This window comes from Dysidea avara, chromosome 2 (assembly GCF_963678975.1).
Source record: "Dysidea avara chromosome 2, odDysAvar1.4, whole genome shotgun sequence".
NCBI classification, from domain to species: Eukaryota; Metazoa; Porifera; class Demospongiae; order Dictyoceratida; family Dysideidae; genus Dysidea; species Dysidea avara.
Window position 1 is genome coordinate 1,763,413 of NC_089273.1, and position 21,317 is coordinate 1,784,729.

At 38.1% G+C, this 21,317-nt stretch overlaps 1 long non-coding RNA gene across 1 annotated transcript; it reads left to right on the top strand.

The window, feature by feature from the left end:
• Nucleotides 1-454: 454 nt before the first annotated feature.
• On the top strand, nucleotides 455-1,204 carry LOC136242485 (uncharacterized). The gene is made up of 5 exons (XR_010694553.1): nucleotides 455-489; nucleotides 546-660; nucleotides 716-824; nucleotides 879-936; nucleotides 989-1,204. It is a non-coding gene; the product is annotated as an uncharacterized lncRNA (long non-coding RNA).
• Nucleotides 1,205-21,317: the final 20,113 nt, after the last annotated feature.

The following is a 21,317-nucleotide window of genomic DNA, read 5'->3' on the forward strand; positions in this document are numbered from 1 at the left end:
CCAACACGAAATTGCTTTAAGGGAAAGTCCATGCAGTGAGCCACTACCAATCAGTGTTACTATCACAATTTTTTATTTACAACAACATCATAAATATTATAGGTTTTTTGACTGTTACATTCAATTACTTGCTAACGAATTTACTCAAGATGAGAAAGAAAGCTGATGACTATTTTCTTAAGTTGTAATTTTGTCTTATATCTCTAATTTTGTTCACAGAGCAGCTGATCAACACTATGACACTATGACACCACCGTTTATAGTGTCAACCGTGAAGGAGTGAGTGAATCGCACAAACAGTTAAAAAAGAGGTGCACATAAACTACAGATAGTCAGATACTGTAATACGCAAGCTGTATTATGTTGACTGCATATGTCCTTTCATAGAAGAATTATATGCAGGACATGGACCTAAGAGAAGAGGGATGATGAAAGTAATCAGGTGTTAGTCTACTTACACGTCCTACTAACCACTGTGGAGATCTGACAGTATGTGTATATGTGTACCCTATAATAATTGGTGACTGTGCACTTATGCAATATAGACTTTGGACTGCCTACATTTTTGAAATGCTGGAACATTGAATAAAGTATTGAAGGAAAGTGGATATTGTCTACTCCTTTGTAAACTCTGTATGATGTACCTGCTTGGGTGATTCAGTAAGTTATTCTTGCTGCATTGACCCTGTGATTCTAGCAATCTTGAATCCTCAAGGTGCACAAGTGCTGAATATCACAGCATGGTACGTGGCATGCAAGATGCAGGTCACATGTATGTTTTTATATAGAGCACTCCAAGAGCAGTTTGTTTGAGAGATACCGATGTGAGTAGAATTATACTGTATGGTTTTGCTAATTTTTTATCTCATGCACTACAGCAGTCCCATCAATGACTCCACAAGTTCAATGCACCTACTCACCTTGAAACTGGCGTTGGTAAGTATATTTACAACATGGAAGTATGAACATTAATGTTAACTATTTACAGATGAAGAAATGATGTGATTGTTCTCAGTATAAAGAAAGCAAGGATTGGGTAGCTAGTGTTGTGGGTTCTTGCTACACAGCTCAGTGATGATTAGGCAGAACAGTTATAACTGAAAATTCATTGACTATCAGGTTGTTTTACCCTCTTTTTTTTCAGTTTCATTATTGTACAACTGTACTTTGTTTTGGCTCACATGAAATAGCAACAAAATATTGAAAGCGACGTCATTAATTAAAAGGGTATTTCAGAAGGGATATGGGCCATCTTGAGGGCAAGGCGTGGGTCTAGCAGAAGCGTATACAGCCGTATAGAGGATAGTATGCAACCGTATTGAGGTATGTGTGACTCTGTGTGGGTCTATAATACGATTATACTCGTGACATATACAGAGGTGCCGTCTAAGTTAAGAGTCCAGGTTTGGGACAGACTGATCCATACGTTTGGGTTGACGCTACATGTATGTAATCAGTCTTTGTTTATATACATGTTGTAGATGCTGCTATACTGATCAGTCTATGCCTCTCGTTGCGCTGTGGCCACTGTCAGATTTTTGGTAGTGGCTAAATCACTAAATGGAATAAACATCTTACATGTAGCTATTATAGCTATTGCTGGTTTGTCCAGTACTGAGTGTATGTAGAAGTGGTTAACACAATCATGTAATGACAGTGGGACACATGGACATGACAACTGTTAACAGATCAGAAGTGATTGATGCTGCTGATGTGCATGCATGTGTGCTGTTTAAAAAAACACTGGTTCTGATAAATATTGAGTCCAGTATAATAATTCGTTGAGCTAGCTACTATACTAGCCATTTAGAATTGTCCAGTGAATTTCCTGATACATGCATGGTTTATCCAAATTGTAGACAAGACTGAACAAATGTTACAAACTATAGTGTGGACTGGTCCATCTGTTTTACAACAAAATTAACATAGCTACATCAACTTTCTATGCATCTACTATATCTAGTTTTACTATAATTGTGTAGATCTGATCACAATCAAATGACTTTATTGCAGTGTTGTTTCCAAGATCTTCAAGCAAGTGTTCATGTACAGCACTCACCATAGAACAAATAATATAAACACCTGCTATGACAATCCACATTATACCTTTCTAGCTATATATAAATAGGTTAAGTTCTTGAAAAAGGCCAAGTGTCTGTGATATTACCGAGAACAGTACAAGCAGTACTGCACTAGTTTTTGGCTGTTGCACTGGTTTTTGCCAATTATCTACCAAGAAAGCCAGTAAATAATTATACTAAGTCATTCTGACACTGTATCAACCTTTTTCTTAATAACCAGCAGACAGAATTGTCAGGGGTACCAAGAATGGTCCAGGCCATAGATGTGAATGTTACTTTTGGTAAGAAAATATTGTGTGGTACTATGTACATTAAGTTAGTAGCACCTGACCAACTGCTGTTATCTGATGCAGTATGTCATAGTTTGGGTATAGTTGACTATCACCTTGATATGAAAGCTGCACATAGAAGTTGTACTGCTTCAGCTTTTGATCCAAGTGGAGGAAACATTTTCCCACTGGCAGGAAACAAGAAGACAGAGGTGGGATTGGTCCTAACAAGAGACTCTAGAATAAGGTCAAATAAATAATGCTATAAAAGCATTGTTCCCTGTGCATGTGAAGTTTGTACAGGCACTAGTAATAGCTGGTATGCATACAGTTTCGATTAGACACACTTGTGAGATGTTATCCTTTCCATTGTAAGTTTCTTCACAAGGAGGATCTTTCTTCTCAGCAGATTCTACAGTAGTTCCTTTGCAGTTTGTCTTCCAACAGAAGAAAAGATGGGTTGTCTTGTTTATTCTTTTAGATTATGATCCACAGTGGCAGTTGAGTTTTCCATTTCTCCTGAGCCCCAAGGAAGCAACCTGTTAGGAGAGTACCCTTCGCTGTTAGGAAGAAAGTGGCTAACAAATTGGAGAAGATGCTAAGAATTAGAGTGACAAAACCATCTTAGAGTCCATAGTCCAGTCCTGTTAAATAAGGGATGAAACACTTCAATTTTGTGTTTACCAAATTTTATAACCAAGCCCGATGTATTCCCTTTACCAAAGATTAATGATCTCTTAAGATCCAAGTATTTTACAACTTTACATCTCGCCACTGGTTATTAGCAGATTAAGGGTCACAAATACAGCCAGGATAAGACTGAATTCATCACCCAACGATTTTACTAGTTCAAATGTGATATATTATGGGGTGATGAATGGACTTACAGTGTTCCAACATTGTATGCTGAGAGTATTATATAGATTACAGTCTGGTTATAGTAAAAAAAAATTGTATCTGAATATTTGGATGTTGTGATAATTTTTTTCAGAGTCATTTCAATGTTGTTCACTTGAGAACTGTGTTTGATTGATTAAGGATGCAGGCTTGAAGCTCAGTACACACAAATGCAACTTTGTTTGTGAAGAAGAAGAATAATCATTTGGGTCAACTGGTTACACAAGCTGGATTAAACTTTTGGAAACTGGATGCTGTAAAGTTCTTCCCTACATCTGATAATGTGAGGCATTTATGACAGTTCTTGGAACTTACATTTCACTATCAGTGTTATATCAAGGTTTACGCTAAGATTGCTTATCCACTATAAAACGAGCAATGATTAATTGGACTGCTGATTGTGAAGTATAGTATTTGAATGTTTGTAAAGTAAGTCATTAATAGCACCTGTACTAGTCTGTCCTGATTTAAACAAGGATTTTACACTAGAAACTGACACTAGCAAGCAGGGTTTAGGAGCAATACTATCACTGTATCAAGAAGATAAGAAAATACAGCCAGTCGCCTGCTCTGTCTCTGCATGCAGCTGAGTTCAATTATTCAATAGCCAACTTGGAAATGCTAGCAGTACTATGAGAAATTACTCTGACATACTGTGGCCAGATAACACACCATGCTATTACTAAAGCCATATTAGGCATACCAAACCTGCCTGGGCAACATGTAAAGTGATGGACCAAAATCTCAAAATGTAGTCTATACCTGTGGACCATCCTTTCAAAATTATTGCCACAGATATTGATGAATTGCCACTAACAGCTAATGGCAATAGATATGCTATTGTGTTCAAGAATTTTTTTAAAAGTGGCCAATAGTCTTTGCCACTCCAGATCAGAGGAATGTTAAGCTTCCTACTCAAGAGATAGTACCCATGTTTGGGATACCACAATAATTGTTGTCTGATTGGGGTACAATTTGTTATCATATCTTATGCAGGGTGTGTGTTGAATATGGAAACTTAACACTCACAAAAGGCGAAGTCTACAAATGTGCTCCCCTTACAGAGACATACATAAAAGTACAAGTACAAAAACAACCATAAATAAACTTATAACAAAACATGACACACAGAAATATGTATACAAGAACAAGACAAAATAAATGAGGTCAGTTAGTTAAACAGAAAATGATGAAGTAGGAACCAGAAAGGGACTGGTTTGGAAAATTTCTGCAGGTGTATGCTAAGTTCCAAAGGAATGGAGAATGTAGTAAAAAATGAATAACGATATGCATTGATGGTGGAAGATGATATGGCAAGTGACAATGAATAAGATCTATATAGTACAATTGATAGAGAACTTAAAAGGTGAATTAAATGGGATGGAGACCCTGTAATGTAGAATGTCATGTACTTGAGCTATAGCAAGGTATGACCGATGGGTATGTAGTGAAGGCCATCATAGTAAGTCCTGTAGACAAGAAGTGGAAGATTTGGACCAATTACGGGTATGAGGATTCCATTTGCTACCACACACCCAGCATGCAGCTCTTTGCTGAATTTCTTCCAGTTGAGCAGTGTCTCCAGCAGAATATAAATACCATACATGTGCAGCATATTCCAATAAGGGACTAATAAGGCAATTATAGGCAGCAGGGTTAACAGTAAATGGACTTGCAAAAAGAGTGTGTCTTAAAATGTTGAGTGACTGGGAGGCCATTACTGATATGTAGGCCTGCATAAAATATGCCAGCATGATAGGCTGGAGTGCTATGCTAGCATAATGCTGGCATATTAGACAGATATTTCAAACTATGGAGCTTAATTCATGAAAATAGATTGATACTCCCTAATAGAGCAGTCCGTGGAAACTGCAAACTACAACAGAGCACTCAAATGCATTGTACATAGCTCCTTAGATTGATACTCTCTAATAGAACAGTCAATTTATAGTGAAATACTCTAATAGAGCATTCACTGATTAAAATGTTCCAAGATAATTGTAACAAATGTGGCTAATTAATGCAAGCATAATAGGAACACTGAAATAGCTCTTAAATTGAAGAAAGCAAGACCTTCATATTTCCGTGATTGCGCAATCAAAATATCGATACGTGTACGTGTGTATCGGTATCGCGATACAACTGGAGCATCGCGATATATCGATAAGTATCGCGATATATCGATAAGTATCGCACATCAGTACTGAAGAGATGTCAAACAATGAAAGTCAAGCCTGTATATATCCTTAGCCGTTATCGAGTTATGCTTTTCTGAAGAAATTAGTTAATCAGCCAGTCAGTCAAGTAGCTAGTAGAAAATTCCATTAAATATTAAAATTCATAACAACATTTTTGAAGCACTTCAGGTCGTACTGAAGGTACTTTTGGACTTGGTTATATCTAACGAGTACTTCCAAAGTGTCATGAAGGTATTATGAGGCTGGTTTTAGGGTGATAGTGTTGGCCACAAAGCCCAAACCTTGCAAGATCCATAATAATAATACTACTGTACTCTATGATACCATTATAGCCAAATAGCATTTTAATAATTGCACATATAGACCATGACACACCACTTGATATATTGTATATATAGCAATTAAGTGTACACATATAATATGGCATTGTTACAATATTGTAGTTTAAGGAGAAGGTGTTGAGTAAAACATTGCATGCTCAACTATACTGGCTATTTTATATCTCACAGGCATTAGCACTATTTTAGCCATGTGGTCTATCTTATTTAGACAAGTAGTGTGTTTTACTGTATCATGTACATACAAACTATGTGGCAACTGGCAAGTTTCATGCTTTTATCACACAGTGCACAAAAGGCCTTACAACCCTTAGCTATTATGACAATTTTTGAAAATTGTGTCGTGATGAAAGCTTGAAATTTGACTCAGTATTAAGAAATGCTCTCTGAAAGATTTGAGCCAATTTTTATATCTACGTATAAGGCTACTTCTCTACTAGAAATTGGCCTTTTCTGTTCTATTTCCCTTTAATTTCAATTAAATGGTTGACGTCTGCCACAGAATTGAAGAGAAACAAAATGGTTTTTGTTTTAAGTCAATAGTATATTTTATTCTAAAAGACTTTGCATGCTACAGTGGAACCTCAAAACTCTTGGAACCAGGGGTGATCCACAGGCCTGAAACGTCCACATCTGTGAAATTGTGTGTAAATAACCATAAACAACATTGGTCAATATATCATATAGTTTAGTGTTGTGAACTGGTAGATAAATTAAAGCATTACTTTACCCCCAGATACCCTGCATCTCATACGTGTTAAGCAATGTTTGTATCATAAAATGAAACATAACAACTCTGAAACAAATAGATGTAAACGAGTAACTTGGTTCATTCAAAGTCTAAACAGGACATGGACACCGTGGACTACATTTCTGCACTTTCTAATGCATATTCAGCAAATTCTAGGAAGATCTGGGATTTTGTGAATTCAGTCAAATGATGTTGTCAATCTTCTCCCCCACTTAACTCCTCAGGGAACTGTATTTCAGATGATAATATTGAGAAGGCAACAATTTTTAATGAGTATTTTAACTCCGTGTTTAAAACTGTACCAGCTTGCAATTTCTGCATGAGTCTGTACAGTGTAATGAAATGCTTATTGATTCTATACAATTCACATCAGAGGATGTTTTTGAAGAACTTAGCAATCTACAACACGATAAACCCTGTGGTCCAGATAATCTACTGGTTAAATTGATCAGTCACAGCTAAATTCATTTCCTTACCTATATCTCATCTATTGCAATGGTCACTGTCCTCTGGTACCCTGCCTAGGGACTGGGTCAACATTGTGCCTGTTCACAAAAAGGGTGATAAATACCTTCCATCAAACTATCACCCATACTTCGATTGCTGTAAAAGTTATGGAAAGAATTATTCATTGTCAACTTATATGTGCTTTACAATCTAAACATCTTATTAGTGATTCCCAACATGGCTTTCGCCATAAATGCTTAACTGTCACTCTTTTGCTTTCAGTAATTAATGACTGGGAATTTTTGCCTTGAAGGATGGAACTCAATTCACTGTGTACTGTTAGATCTAGTGGAGGTATTTGACTCATTGTCGCCTATTGTTTAAGCTTGAATGTCTTGGGAAATCTACTCTCTTCATTTAACTCATTTCTAACTAATCGCTATCAAAGAGTTGTTGTTAATAGTAGCTTCTCAGAATGGCTTCCTGTTTGTTCAGGTGTCCCTCAAGGCTCTGTTCTTGGGCCTCTGTTATTTTTACTTTATATTGTCGAAATCCATCATAATATTATTTCTAATAGTACTGTTAAGTTATTTGCTAATGACATCACCCTATACAAGCAAATTGTTACAACTCGTAATGAAGCCTTACTTCAAGGAGACTTGACCAAAATGGGCCTGCGAAAAAGGGGCATGTGGGCATATGATTTTTGCCTACTTTTTCACACTTCCTTGACTCATAACGTTTTACACCATTATGCTATCATAATGGCTTTTAGCCATTAGTACACAATTAATTGGCTTTATGATGCAAGTTTCAGAATGCAAATATTCTGTTCCAATACTGAGATATGACCTGTAGTGTGACAAGTTGTAGTTTGTGCCCACATGCCCTGTATTTGCATATTGATATATCAGTGGTCATATTGTGGCAACTCAAGTTGAATCCACAGAAATGTGAGAGTATTTGTATATCTTTTAAGTTATCCCCACTAACTTGTTAATAAGATCTTAATGACCAACTGATTCCATCTAAATCAGCGGTATGGTACTTCGGGATTAATTCTCATTAATGGAGTGATCATGTTAAACACATCTAATCCAAAACAGCCAAGCTGTAAAAAAAGAGTGCGGCCCTGAGAAAGGCTATGATGAAAAAAGATGTGAAATCCAAGGTGGCGGCCAAGAAATGGCTGTGATGGTAGGTTAATGGTAATAATTTTAATAACGACAATTCAGGTGAATTTTGTGCCAAGACCAAGCGGCACCAAATTCACCTGAATTGTTGTTATTAAAATTTTTACCATTAACCTACCATCACAGCCATTTCTTGGCCGCCACCTTGGATTTCACATCTTTTTTCATCATAGCCTTTCTCAGGGCCGCACTCTTTTTTTACAGCTTGGCTGTTTTGGATTAGATTTCACTTCTTTTTGTATTTGTATACCCCAAAGCCGGCCATAAACGGCTTTCGGGCTTTTTAACCTGTCATTTTTCTTTACTACAGGAAGAAGAAAAGATGAAGCAGGGTGATTTCTTTGTAGCTAACCTCTCTGCAAGGTGGTCCTTCTAGCTGATCTCTCTACCGGATGAATTGTTTGTAGCTGAACTCTCTACAGGGTGATTTGTTTGTAGCTGAATTCTCTACAGGGCAATCTGTTTGCAGCTGAACTCTCTACATGGTAGTTTCTTTGTAGCTGAACTCTCTACAATGTAACTTCTTCTAGTTGAACTCTCTACAGGGTGACTTGTTTGTCTATACAGTGTAACTTGTTTCTAGCTGAACTCTCTACAGGGTGATTTTTTTGTAGCTGAACTCTCTACAATGTAACTTCTTCTAGCTGAACTCTCTACAGGGTGACTTGTTTGTGGTTGAACCCTCTACAGGGTGATTTGTTTGTAGCTGAACTCTCTACAAGGTAACTTCTTCTAGCTGATCTTTCTACAGGGTGATTTGTTTGTCTCTATACAGGGAAATTTGTTTGTTTGCAGCTGAACTCTCTACATGGTAGTTTCTTTGTAGCTGAACTCTCTACAATGTAACTTCTTCTAGCTGAACTCTCTACAGGGTGACTTGTTTCTAGCTGAACTCTCTACAGGGTGATTTGTTTGTAGCTGAACTCTCTACAAGGTAACTTCTTCTATCTGATCTTTCTACAGGGTGATTTGTTTGTAGCTGAATTCTCTACAGGACAATTTGTTTGCAGTTGAACTCTGTACATGGTAGTTTCTTTGTAGCTGAACTCTCTACAATGTAACTTCTTCTAGCTGAACTCTCTACAGGGTGACTTGTTTCTAGCTGATCTCTCTACAATGTAACTTCTTCTAGCTGAACTCTCTACAGGGTGACTTGTTTGTAGCTGAACCCTCTACAGGGTGATTTGTTTGTAGCTGAACTCTCTACAAAGTAACTTCTTCTAGCTGATCTTTCTACAGGGTGATTTGTTTGTAGCTGAATTCTCTACAGGGAAATTTGTTTGCAGTTGAACTCTGTACATGGCAGTTTCTTTGTAGCTGATCTCTCTACAATGTAACTTCTTCTAGCTGAACTCTCTACAGGGTGACTTGTTTGTAGCTGAACCCTCTACAGGGTGATTTGTGTAGCTGAACTCTCTACAAGGCAACTTCTTCTAGCTGATCTTTCTACAAGGTTATTTGTCTGTAGCTGAATTCTCTACAGGGAAATTTGTTTGTTGCTGAACTCTCTACATGGTAGTTTCTTTGTAGCTGAACTCTCTACAATATAACTTCTTCTAGCTGAACTCTCTACGGGTGACTTGTTTCTAGCTGATCTCTCTACAGGGTGACTTGCTTCTAGCTGAACTCTCTACAGGGTGATTTGTTTGTAGCTGAACTCTCTACAAAGTAACTTCTTTTAGCTGATCTTTCTACAGGGTGATTTGTTTGTAGCTGAATTCTCTATAGGGCGATTTGTTTGCAGCTGAACTCTCTACGTGGTAGTTTCTTTGTAACTGAACTCTCTACAATGTGACTTCTTCTAGCTGAACTCTCTACAGGGTGACTTGTTTCTAGCTGATCTCTCTACAGTGTAACTTGTTTCTAGCTGAACTCTCTACAGGGTGATTTGTTTGTAGCTGAATTCTGTATAGGGCGATTTGTTTGCAGCTGAACTCTCTACATGGTAGTTTCTTTGTAACTGAACTCTCTACAATGTAACTTCTTCTAGCTGAACTCTCTACAGGGTGATTTGTTTGTAGCTGATCTCTCTACAGTGTAACTTGTTTCTAGCTGAACTCTCTACAGGGTGATTTGTTTGTAGCTGAATTCTGTATAGGGCGATTTGTTTGCAGCTGAACTCTCTACATGGTAGTTTCTTTGTAACTGAACTCTCTACAATGTAACTTCTTCTAGCTGAACTCTCTACAGGGTGATTTGTTTGTAGCTGAACTCTCTGCAAGGCAACTTCTTCTAACTGATCTTTCTACAAGGTGATTTGTCTGTAGCTGAATTCTCTACAGGGCAATTTGTTTGCTGCTGAACTCTCTACATGGTAGTTTCTTTGTAGCTGAACTCTCTACAATGTAACTTCTTCTAGCTGAACTCTCTACAGGGTGACTTGTTTGTAGTTGATCTCTCTACAGGGTGACTTGCTTCTAGCTGAACTCTCTACATGGTAGTTTCTTTGTAACTGAACTCTCTACAATGTAACCTCTTCTAGCTGAACTCTCTACAGGGTGATTTGTTTGTAGCTGATCTCTCTACAGTGTAACTTGTTTCTAGCTGAACTCTCTACAGGGTGATTTGTTTGTAGCTGAATTCTGTATAGGGCGATTTGTTTGCAGCTGAACTCTCTACATGGTAGTTTCTTTGTAACTGAACTCTCTACAATGTAACTTCTTCTAGTTGAACTCTCTACAGGGTGATTTGTTTGTAGCTGAACTCTCTGCAAGGCAACTTCTTCTAACTGATCTTTCTACAAGGTGATTTGTCTGTAGCTGAATTCTCTACAGGGCAATTTGTTTGCAGCTGAACTCTCTACATGGTAGTTTCTTTGTAACTGAACTCTCTACAATGTAACTTTTTCTAGCTGAACTCTCTACAGGATGACTTGTTTCTAGCTGATCTCTGTACAGGGTGATTTGTTCCTAGCTGAACTCTCTACAGGTGATTTGTTTGCAGCTGAACTCTCTTACATGGTGGTTTCTTTGTAGCTGAACTCTCTACAAAGTGACTTCTTCTAGCTGATCTATCTACAGGATGACTTGTTTCTAACTGAACTCTCTACAGTGTGATCTGTTCATAGCGGAACATTCTACTGGCCAGACAGGGTGATTTGTTTGCAGCTAAACTCTTTGCATGATTGTTTCTTCGTAACTGCAAGATAACTTCTTCTAGCTGATCTCTCTACAGGATGACTTGTTTCTAACTGAACTCTCTACAGTGTGATCTGTTCATAGCGGAACTTTCTACTGGGTGATTTGTTTGCAGCTAAACTCTTTGCATGATTGTTTCTTTGTAACTGAACTCTCTATAAGGTAACTTCTTCTAGCTGATCTCTCTACTGGGCAATTTGTTTGTAGCTGAATTCTCTACAGGGTGATTTATTTGAGTTGAACTCTCTACATGATGGCTTCTTTGTAGCTGAACTCTCTATTAGGTACCTTCTTCTAGCTGATCTGACTACAGGGTGACTTGTTTGTAGCTGAATTCCCTACAGAATAACTTGCAATGTAATATAACTGAGTAAATTATACATGCAGCTGAATGCTTTATTAGGGTGACTGTTCTATTAGAGTATCTCGATCTCGCATTTGCTGCACGTAGTTGCCTTTCGAATCATAACTCAGTGATTTGTAATACGATTCTTCTGTACTACTGCAAGACCTTTCTATGATGATTATTCCAGCTACATACTGATTTTCAGCTCGTTGCTCTAAACGGTTTGCCTGGTAGACACGAAAACTAATAGTTTTTTTATTCATAAAAATCGATCGCGTAATTTTGACACAGGTTGGGTTTTGTGTCATATCTCCATGGTCTTTATCCCGATTCCTTTCAAACCACAAAAAGGCACTCCTAAGATGGTTGCTCCATCTACATATCAATTTTCTGCGGATTCCTCTAAGGGGTTTACCCTGTAGGCGTGACAGACCTTCGACCTTATTTTACGCAAATAATCGGTCATAACTCCGTGAATGTTCATCGGATTCCTACCAAAGTTGGTACGGAGATCCGCCTTAATGAGCCCTTCAAGTGTGCCAAATTTCAGCCCAATCCGAGTACGCATTCGTGTTTTATGGCGAATTTTGCGAAGTGTGCGAAATGAAGAAGATGAAGAAGAAGAAAAAAACGAAGAAATTAAAACGAAATTGTGTTCGCTCGTATCTCGGAAATGGCTTGAGCGATTTTCTTCAAATTTGGTATGTAGACTCCCCTAACTGGGCGGCACGTCTCTAGCAAATTTGGTTCCAATTGGATAAGGAATCACAGAGCTATACATAGGTGTGAAAATTGCGTTTTCTTTCTTCCTGTTAATATACTCACGGTGTGGCGCGCCGGATTCTTGGGCCGCACGACACACTATCGTGTGTCTTGATGTGTGGATTTACTATAGTAATAATTGAGCTTTACAAAAAAGGGAATAAAGAAAATTATGTGGATTGGAGATCAAAGGAACAATATGTGCTGTAACAAGGGAGGTTGAAGATATACTAGTGGATATTTGTAAATTGATGGTATGATTCCTGCGGTCACTTAGTATGATGATCATACTTCAAAGTGTGATGCTCATACTTCTGAAGTATGATGATCACACTAAGCGACCGCAGGAGACATACCATCAGTATGAACTTCACACTTCTGACTTAATTTTACAGATTTATGGTGATGGGTATAGAGTGAAGTACAGGGAGTAAATGTCTATTAGTATATCTATAGATGTAGGCAACCTCCCTTGATACACTACTTTTATTTCTATGATCCCTAACAGACGGCATAGTAAAACTATAATCCTAATTTATAACCAATCATTATTTGAAAAACTTTGCAGCAACAATACAAGAGATTTGTATTTTGTGTACAGGTGTGACAGGTCTGAGAACCACTGAGTACAATGCAAGTTCGTTCACTATAACTTGGAATGACTCTGTGACTGATGATTTAAGCTGCAGAAATGTTACTCACTATTTAATTAGCTTATCTAATGGTGTCATCGTTGTGTTAAATACCTCTAGTCTGTCAAATACATTTACAGTGTATGATTTAGTGAGCAACACTACTTACACTATCACAGTGATTGCAGTCAATATTGCTGGACCAGGGAAACCTGCTACATTTAATGTTACAACAGATAGTCAAAAAATATCAACAAGAGGTAAAATCATAATGATATGCTTATTATTAATGTGAATACTATCTGTTACAAAGTCAAACAATTTTGTTAGTGATTCTCATACCATAATTTGTATTTTTGTTGTAAAATAATTTTTGTATGCAAAACTTGTATGAAAATTTCTTACACAAAAACTTTTACATAAGATCAGACTACTCTAATAGAGCAGTCATTCATGTAAAATATTTAATTTTATCAGGAAAATTTTTGCACGAAAATAAAACGAATTACAGTATAGAAATTTTGATATACAGCATGTTTGTCTACCACAGCACTGACAGCAGTTACAATGCATGCATTATGGACTTGGCTGTGTCCTCCTTTGTGTATCTCCACTACCCCATAATTATGCATTGATAAGTAGCATATCAGTGGATTCTCATACGACTATACATATTACTTTACTGAGTATTACTGTTGCAACTGCATGGATTAATTGTACAGGGTGCTTTTCATTCCGTTCTTTATTTGTAATGCTGTGTAGCTAACAAAGTGAACATAGCTAAAAGAAAATGTTTTCAGTCAGAGTGCACATTCATATATGCAATTAATTTTATGATACATCTGGTGCTATTCTTAAATTCCTTTTGATGCAGTACATGATTTACTTTCAAATGAATTCACTGTATACTAGTTAACATTTATTCCCTAAGCATAGGCAGATCTGAGGGGGGCCAAGGGGTGCTGTGCCCCCCTGGCTTTTCTCTTGCCCCCTTGGCTCACAGTACTATATTGATACCAGAAACTGGAATCATGCATTCACACTGTATTCAGAAGTATAGAAAGCCAATGTGCAAATAGAAAACAAAAGTTATAAATGTACTTTACAGTTACACTGTACATTGTAAAGAAAGTGAGGCTGAATTTTTGTGCCAAGACCGAGATACTCTAATAGAGCAGTCACTACTCTAATAGAACAGTTACAATTGTAATGTCATTATAACAATACTAGCTGCACCTTATTTATGATTTAGTACCCTTTACCATCAAACATGTTTTATCTCAGATAGGCTAACTAATCTTTATATGCATTGCAAGCATACACTTCGTTAGCTAAAATGCTCCCAAATTCAAACTTAAGAGGTCTAATTTTTAAAAATTTTCTCTAACTACAGTCTTAAAACTGTATGTCTATCATTCATCCAGCTATACTGAATAAAGTTATGCAACTGAACATAACTTGTGTACTAGAATTCCTTTTAGTCGAATAAACACTGTTGTACACTAAAACTTCTTGCCCTCCCTTGGTCCCCCTGACAATGCCTTCTAGATCCACCTATGTCCCTAATTCAGGCACCTATGAGGTGGTCAAGAAAGAAATGAAGGACAAAGGCAAGTCCATAAAGAATGTATTGTAGCTACAGTGTAAGAGAATGGAACTTGTTGAGCCTGAAAAGAAAATAAGTCAGTAGCTACCGCTTATATATGACAGTTGAGTTATGCTTGTCTGAAAGCATAAGTGACTGGGCCTGCAAAAATAGGGCATGTGGGAACATGATTTTTGCATACTTTTTCACACTTTCATCACTCATACGTTTTTGTACTATTATGTTATGACAATGCAAATTTGAGCTCTTAGTAAGCATGTAATTGGCTTTATGAGGCAAGTTACAGAATACAAATATTCTGTTCCAGTACTGAGATATGACTTGTAGAGTGATGGGGTAGTTTTTGCCCACATGCCCTGTTTTTGCAGGCCTGGTCACATAAATCAGTGAGTCTAGATCTGTCAGTCAGTCTGTCTATCAGTCAGTCAGTCAGTCAGTCAGTCAGTCAGTCAGTCAGTCAGTCAGTCAGTCAGTCAGTCAGTCAGTCAGTCAGTCAGTCAGTCACTCATTCACTCAGTTTTGGTGAAATAAAAAAAATCTATAGTAAGTCATTAACCCATTGACAGCCAAATTCAACAGGACCCCTGGCCGAATTGCCGAATCGCACCATATTAACCGTCCAGTACACAGAACTACTTAGTAACCATATATCTAAATACTCGCTATAAACTAAGGAGGTCGACTGTGTTGTTTTTGTTTACATAGTAGTAACCGCAACAAAGTTATTAGACAACAAAGTCTAAACTTTGGTAAAACCAGCCCGAACAAACAACGGAATCCCAACTAGCTATTTGCTGAGGTGTATTACACTCCAAAAAACTATTTTATATATATACAGTTTACTTACAGTGCGATCCATTCCACAGCCGGTTTCTTCATGATTTGTCCCATTTCTGCTATTGCGCATGCGTATCTGCACTCGTGTCCACCATGCCACATCTGGGATAAAGCAGCCGACTGTCGACTTTACCTGTCTCCATCGATGTATAACACTTTCTTTGTTATCAGCTAGTAGATTTTAAGTCGAAGAACAATTTAAGTCGCCTATCATAACAGGTTACACTTTACGCTATTACATAACAAACACACACTAGTCCGGGAAGGATCCGGTTATCTCAGAAACAGGACCTCTATGGGCGTGTCCATTTCAGTACTAGTGCATCTTGCTATGAAGCACGTTTTACAAGTTATAGTGAATCTAAAGTTTATTGTATGAGTGAGTTATGATGCCATGCTGCCATATGGTGGCAGTGGCCGTTAATGGGTTAATGTTATACATGTTTCTGACTCCTTGTATTCACAGGCGTTAAGCCTTATTTCTCATTGGTCACTGGTGGTATAACATTCACTGAACTGAATTTTGAAGATGCATTTATATTTGATTTTCCAATACTTCCCAAATTGTTGTGAAGGCATGGTGAGGCTGGTTTTTGACTGATTTGCATAACAGGAAAGTACAAACCTTCATAATCCCTATTATACATTACTATCATATTGGTATGTACATACTGTATCAACGTTGAAACCGGGTCACTACTGCTGACCCGGATGACCCACTGACCTGGATTTTACCCGGATGTGACCCGGATTAATTAAAGCCGAGACGTGTTTCGGCTAGTCTCGAGCGAGCGAACGAGTCTACATTTTGAGCGTTCGATTTGTGTTGAGTAAATATTGCAACTTCAGCCTAGCTGTAGGTTGAAGACCAAAAAAAAAAAAAAAAAAAAGGTCTTCACCTACTGACAATAGCTACCCCTCACCATAGATACCCTAAATTTCGTGCTACATACTACACTTACTAACAAATGAGCGTGGCTGAGCGTATGTTGGTATTGCGATAAGTGGGCGTGGCTCACGAAAGAGCTACGCGATAGCGTTTATAAGTTTCCACGTCGTCACTAGTCTCGCGGCGTCCGACCCTAAAAAGAGGGTCTGGTGAAACTGTGTACAAAAAGTTTGAGCTCTGGAATGTTTATTGGATGACGTTTTACGTGTTACGTAAGTGCACTGTTTACGTCACAACATCCATTCAACCAGATCTGCTTACAGCATCACCAAACCAATAGCGCTACTTTATTTATTCAACATTAAAACGAACCCAACAGAATTGTATGGCTGTTTTCTCAATGAGTTTAAGCAGCAGAGTCACCGGATGTAATTAACCGTAAGCCGCGAATCTTTTGAAATGTACACATTACATAATCAATTTGAAATGGAGCGATCTGATTGGAGCTTCCAACATTCCGGCAGCGCCAAACTTTTTGTACACAGTTTCACCAGACCCTCTTTTTAGGGTCGGGCGCCGCGAGACTACGTCGTCACTCTCTAATATCTATGGTCAAACGAACAATTTCGTTTCTCACGTGATCCAATCCGGGTCAGACCCGGATAAATTGTAAACCGGGTCAGACCGGATGACCCGGAGAAAATGTGACCCGGATGACCCGGAGAAAATGTGACCCGGATGACCCGGATGACCCGACCCGGTTTCAACGCTGTATTGTATATACGTTCTGTATGATATTGAAAAGTAAAAATCTAATTTGCTATGCAAGGGTAAGCAACCTCCATAGTTTCATTAATTCTTGTTTCTATGTTCCCTTTATAATATTGTTATATAATATCTAATCCAAAACAGCCAAGCTGTAAAAAAAGTGTGCGGCCCTCAGAAAGGCTATGGTGAAAAAAGATGTGAAATCCAAGGTGGCGGCCAAGAAATGGCTGTGATGGTAGGTTAGTGGTAAAAATTTTAATAACGACAATTCAGGTGAATTTTTGTGAAGCGGCACAAAAATTCACCTGAATTGTCATTATTAAAATTTTTACCACTAACCTACCATCACAGCCATTTCTTGGCCGCCACCTTGGATTTCACATCTTTTTTCACCATAGCCTTTCTGAGGGCCGCACACTTTTTTTACAGCTTGGCTGTTTTGGATTAGATTTCATTTCTTTTTGTATTTGTATACCCCAAAGCCGGCCTATGGCCAGCTTTGGGACTTTTTTAACCTATGTTTTTTTCTTTACTACAGGAAGAAGAAAAGATGAAGTAGATGTACTTTAAATATTTTATCAGTAAATGTACAAATTATATATACTGTATAATACATATGTGACCGGATTTGCGAAAAGGGGTCCAATTTGCCAACTTTGACAATTGATAACTTCAGATTGGAAAGAGCTATTGCCTTGATATTTGGGCAGTGGTGAGCACCACTATAGCTGAATACATGGTGAAATGTTCAGGTTAATAATTATGTTACTTGAACACTGAGTTATGGTCTCCAACATTTACGGAATTGGATGTGTGTGGAAGACCCCTTTTCGCAAATCCGGTCACATATATTGATTACAGAAATCTCCATGGTGGTTTCTTTGTAACTGAACACTCTACAAGGTGACTTCTTCTAATTGCTCTCTCTACAGGGTGAATTGTTTGTAGCTGAACGATCTACAAGGTAACTTCTTCTAGCTGATCTCTCTACAGGGTGATGTGTTTGTAGCTGAATTCTGTATAGGTGATTTGTTTGCAGCTGAGCTCTTTACAGAATGGTTTCTTTGTAGCTGAACTCTCTAAAAGGTAACTTCTTCTAACTGATCTTTCTACAGGGCAATTTGTTTCTGGCAGAATTTTCTACAGGGTGATTTCTTTGCAGCTGAACTCTCTACATGGTGGTTTCTTTGTAGCTGAACTCTCTACAAGGTAATTTCTTCTAGCTGATCTCTCTACAGGGAGATTTGTTTGTAGCTGAACTATCTACAAGGTAACTTCTTATAGCTGATCTCTACAGGGTGATTTGTTCGTAGTTGAATTCTGTACAGGTGATTTGTTTGCAGCTGAGCTCTTTACAAAATGGTTTCTTTGTAGCTGAACTTTCTCCAAGGTAAGTTCTTCTAACTGATCTTTCTACAGGGTGATTTGTTTGTAGCTGAACTATCTACAAGGTAATTTCTTCTAGCTGATCTCTCTACAGGGCGATTTGTTTGTAGCTGAATTCTGTACAAGTAATTTGTTTGCAGCTGAGCTCTTTACAGAATAGTTTCTTTGTAGCTGAACTCTCTACAGGGTGATTTGTTTGTAGCTGAAATCCCTACAAGGTAACTTCTTCTAGCTGATCTCTCTACAGGGTGATTTGTTTGTAGCTGAACTCTCTACAGGTGATTTGTTTGTAGCTGAACTCTACAAGGCGATACTTCTAGGTGATTTCTCTACAGGATTCCTTGTTTCTAACTGAACTCTCAACAGGGTGATCTGTTCATAGCTGAACTTTCTACTGGGTGATTTGTTTGCAGCTGAACTCTCTAAATGGTGGTTTCTTTGTAGCTGAACTCTCTACAATGTGACTTCTTCTAGCTGAACTCTCTACAAGGTGACTTGTTTCTAGCTGATCTCTCTACAGGGTGACTTGTTTCTAGCTGAACTCTCTACAGGTGATTTGTTTGTGAACTCTCTACATGGTGGTTTCGTTGTAGCTGAACTCTCTACAAGGTAACTTCTTCTAGCTGATCTTTTTCACTGCATATTTGTTTGTAGCTGAGTTCTCTACAGGGTGATTTGTTTGCAGCTGAACTCTCTACATGGGAGTTTCATTGTAGCTGAACTCTCTACAATGTGACTTCTTCTAGCTGAACTCTCTACAGGGTGACTTGTTTCTAGCTGAACTCTCTACAGGTGATTTGTTTGCAGCTGAACTCTCTACATGGTGGTTTCTTTGTAGCTGAACTCTCTACAAGGTAACTTCTTCTAGCCGATCTTTCTACAAGGTGATTGAGTTTTTTGCAGCTGAACTCTTTACATGGTGGTTGCTTTGTAGCTGAACTCTCTAAAAGGTGACTTCTTCTAGCTGAACTCTCTACAGGATGATTTGTTTGCAGCTGGATTCTCTACGTGGTAGTTTCTTTGTAGCTGAACTCTCTACAATGTGACTTCTTCTAGCTGAACTCTCTACAGGGTGACTTGTTTCTAGCTGATCTCTCTACAGGGTGACTTGTTTCTAGCTGAATTCTCTACAGGTGATTTGTTTGCAGCTGAACTCTCTACATGGTGGTTTCTTTGTAGCTGAACTCTCTACAAGGTAACTTCTTCTAGCTGATCTTTCTACAGGGTGATTTGTTTGTAGCTGAATTCTCTACAGGGTGATTTATTTGCAGCTTAACTCTCTACAAGGTGACTTCTTCTAGCTGAACTCTCTACAGAGTGATTGATTTTTTTTGCAGCTGAACTCTCTACATGGTGGTTTCTTTGTAACTTAACTCTCTACAGGGTGATTTGTTTGTAGCTGAACTCTCTACAGGGTGATCTGTTCATAGCTGAACTCCCTATAAAGTAACTTCTTCTAGCTAATCTTTCTACAGGGCGATTTGTTTGTAGCTGAGTTCTCTACAGGGTGATTTGTTTGCAGCTGAACTCTACATGGTAGCTTCTTTGTAGCTCTACAATGTTACTTCTACTAGCTGAACTCTCTACAAGGTGACTTGTTTCTAGCTGATCTCTCTACAGGGTGACTTGTTTCTAGCTGAACTCTCTACAGGTGATTTGTTTGCAGCTGAACTCTCTACATGATTGTTTCTTTGTAGCTGAACTCTCTACAAGGTAATTTCTTCTAGCTGATCTCTCTACAGGCCGATTTGTTTGTAGCTGAACTCTCTACATGATGGTTTCTTTGTAGCTGAACTCTCTACAAGGTGATTTCTTCTATAGCTGATCTTTCTACAGGGTGATTTGTTTGTAGTTAAACTCTCTACACGATAGATTCTTTGTAGCTGAACTCTCTACAAGGTGATTTCTTCTATAGCTGATCTTTCTACAGGGTGATTTGTTTGTACCTGAACTATCTACATGATGGTTTCTTTGTAGCTGAACTCTCTACAAGGTAACTTCTTCTAGCTGATCTCTCTACAGGACAATTTGTTTGTACCTGAACTCTCACATGAGTGTTTCTTTGAAGCTGAACTCTCTATGAGGTGATTTCTTCTAGCTGATCTTTCTACGGGGTGATTTGTTTGTAGCAGAACTCTCTACAAGGAAACTTCTTCTAGCTGATCTCTCTACAGGGAGATTTGTTTGTAGCTGAACTCTCTATACATGATTTGTTTGCGGCTGAATTCTCTACATGATGGTTTCTTTGTAGCTGAACTCTCTACAAGGTAACTTCTTCTAGCTGATCTCTTTACAGGGTGAATTGTTTGTAGCAGAACGATCTACAAGGTAACTTCTTCTTACTTATCTCTCTACAGGGTGATTTGTTTGTAGCTGAACTTTTTACAAGGAAACCTCTTTTAACTGAGCTCTGTACAGGGTGAATTGTTTGTAGCTGAACTATCTACAAGGTAACTTCTTCTAGCTGATCTCTCTACAGGATGATTTGTTTGTAGCTGAACTATCTACAAGGTAACTTCTTCTAGCTGATCTCTCTACAGGGTGATTTGTTTGTAGCTGAATTCTGTATAGGTGATTTGTTTGCAGCTGAGCTCTTTACAGAATGGTTTCTTTGTAGCTGAACTCTCTACAAGGTAACTTCTTCTAGCTGATGTATCTACAGGGTCACTAGTTTGTAACTGAATTCTCTACATGGTGGTTTCTTTGTAACTGAACTATCTACAAGGTGACATCTTCTAGCTGATCTTTCAACAGGGTGATTTGTTTGTATTTGAACTCTC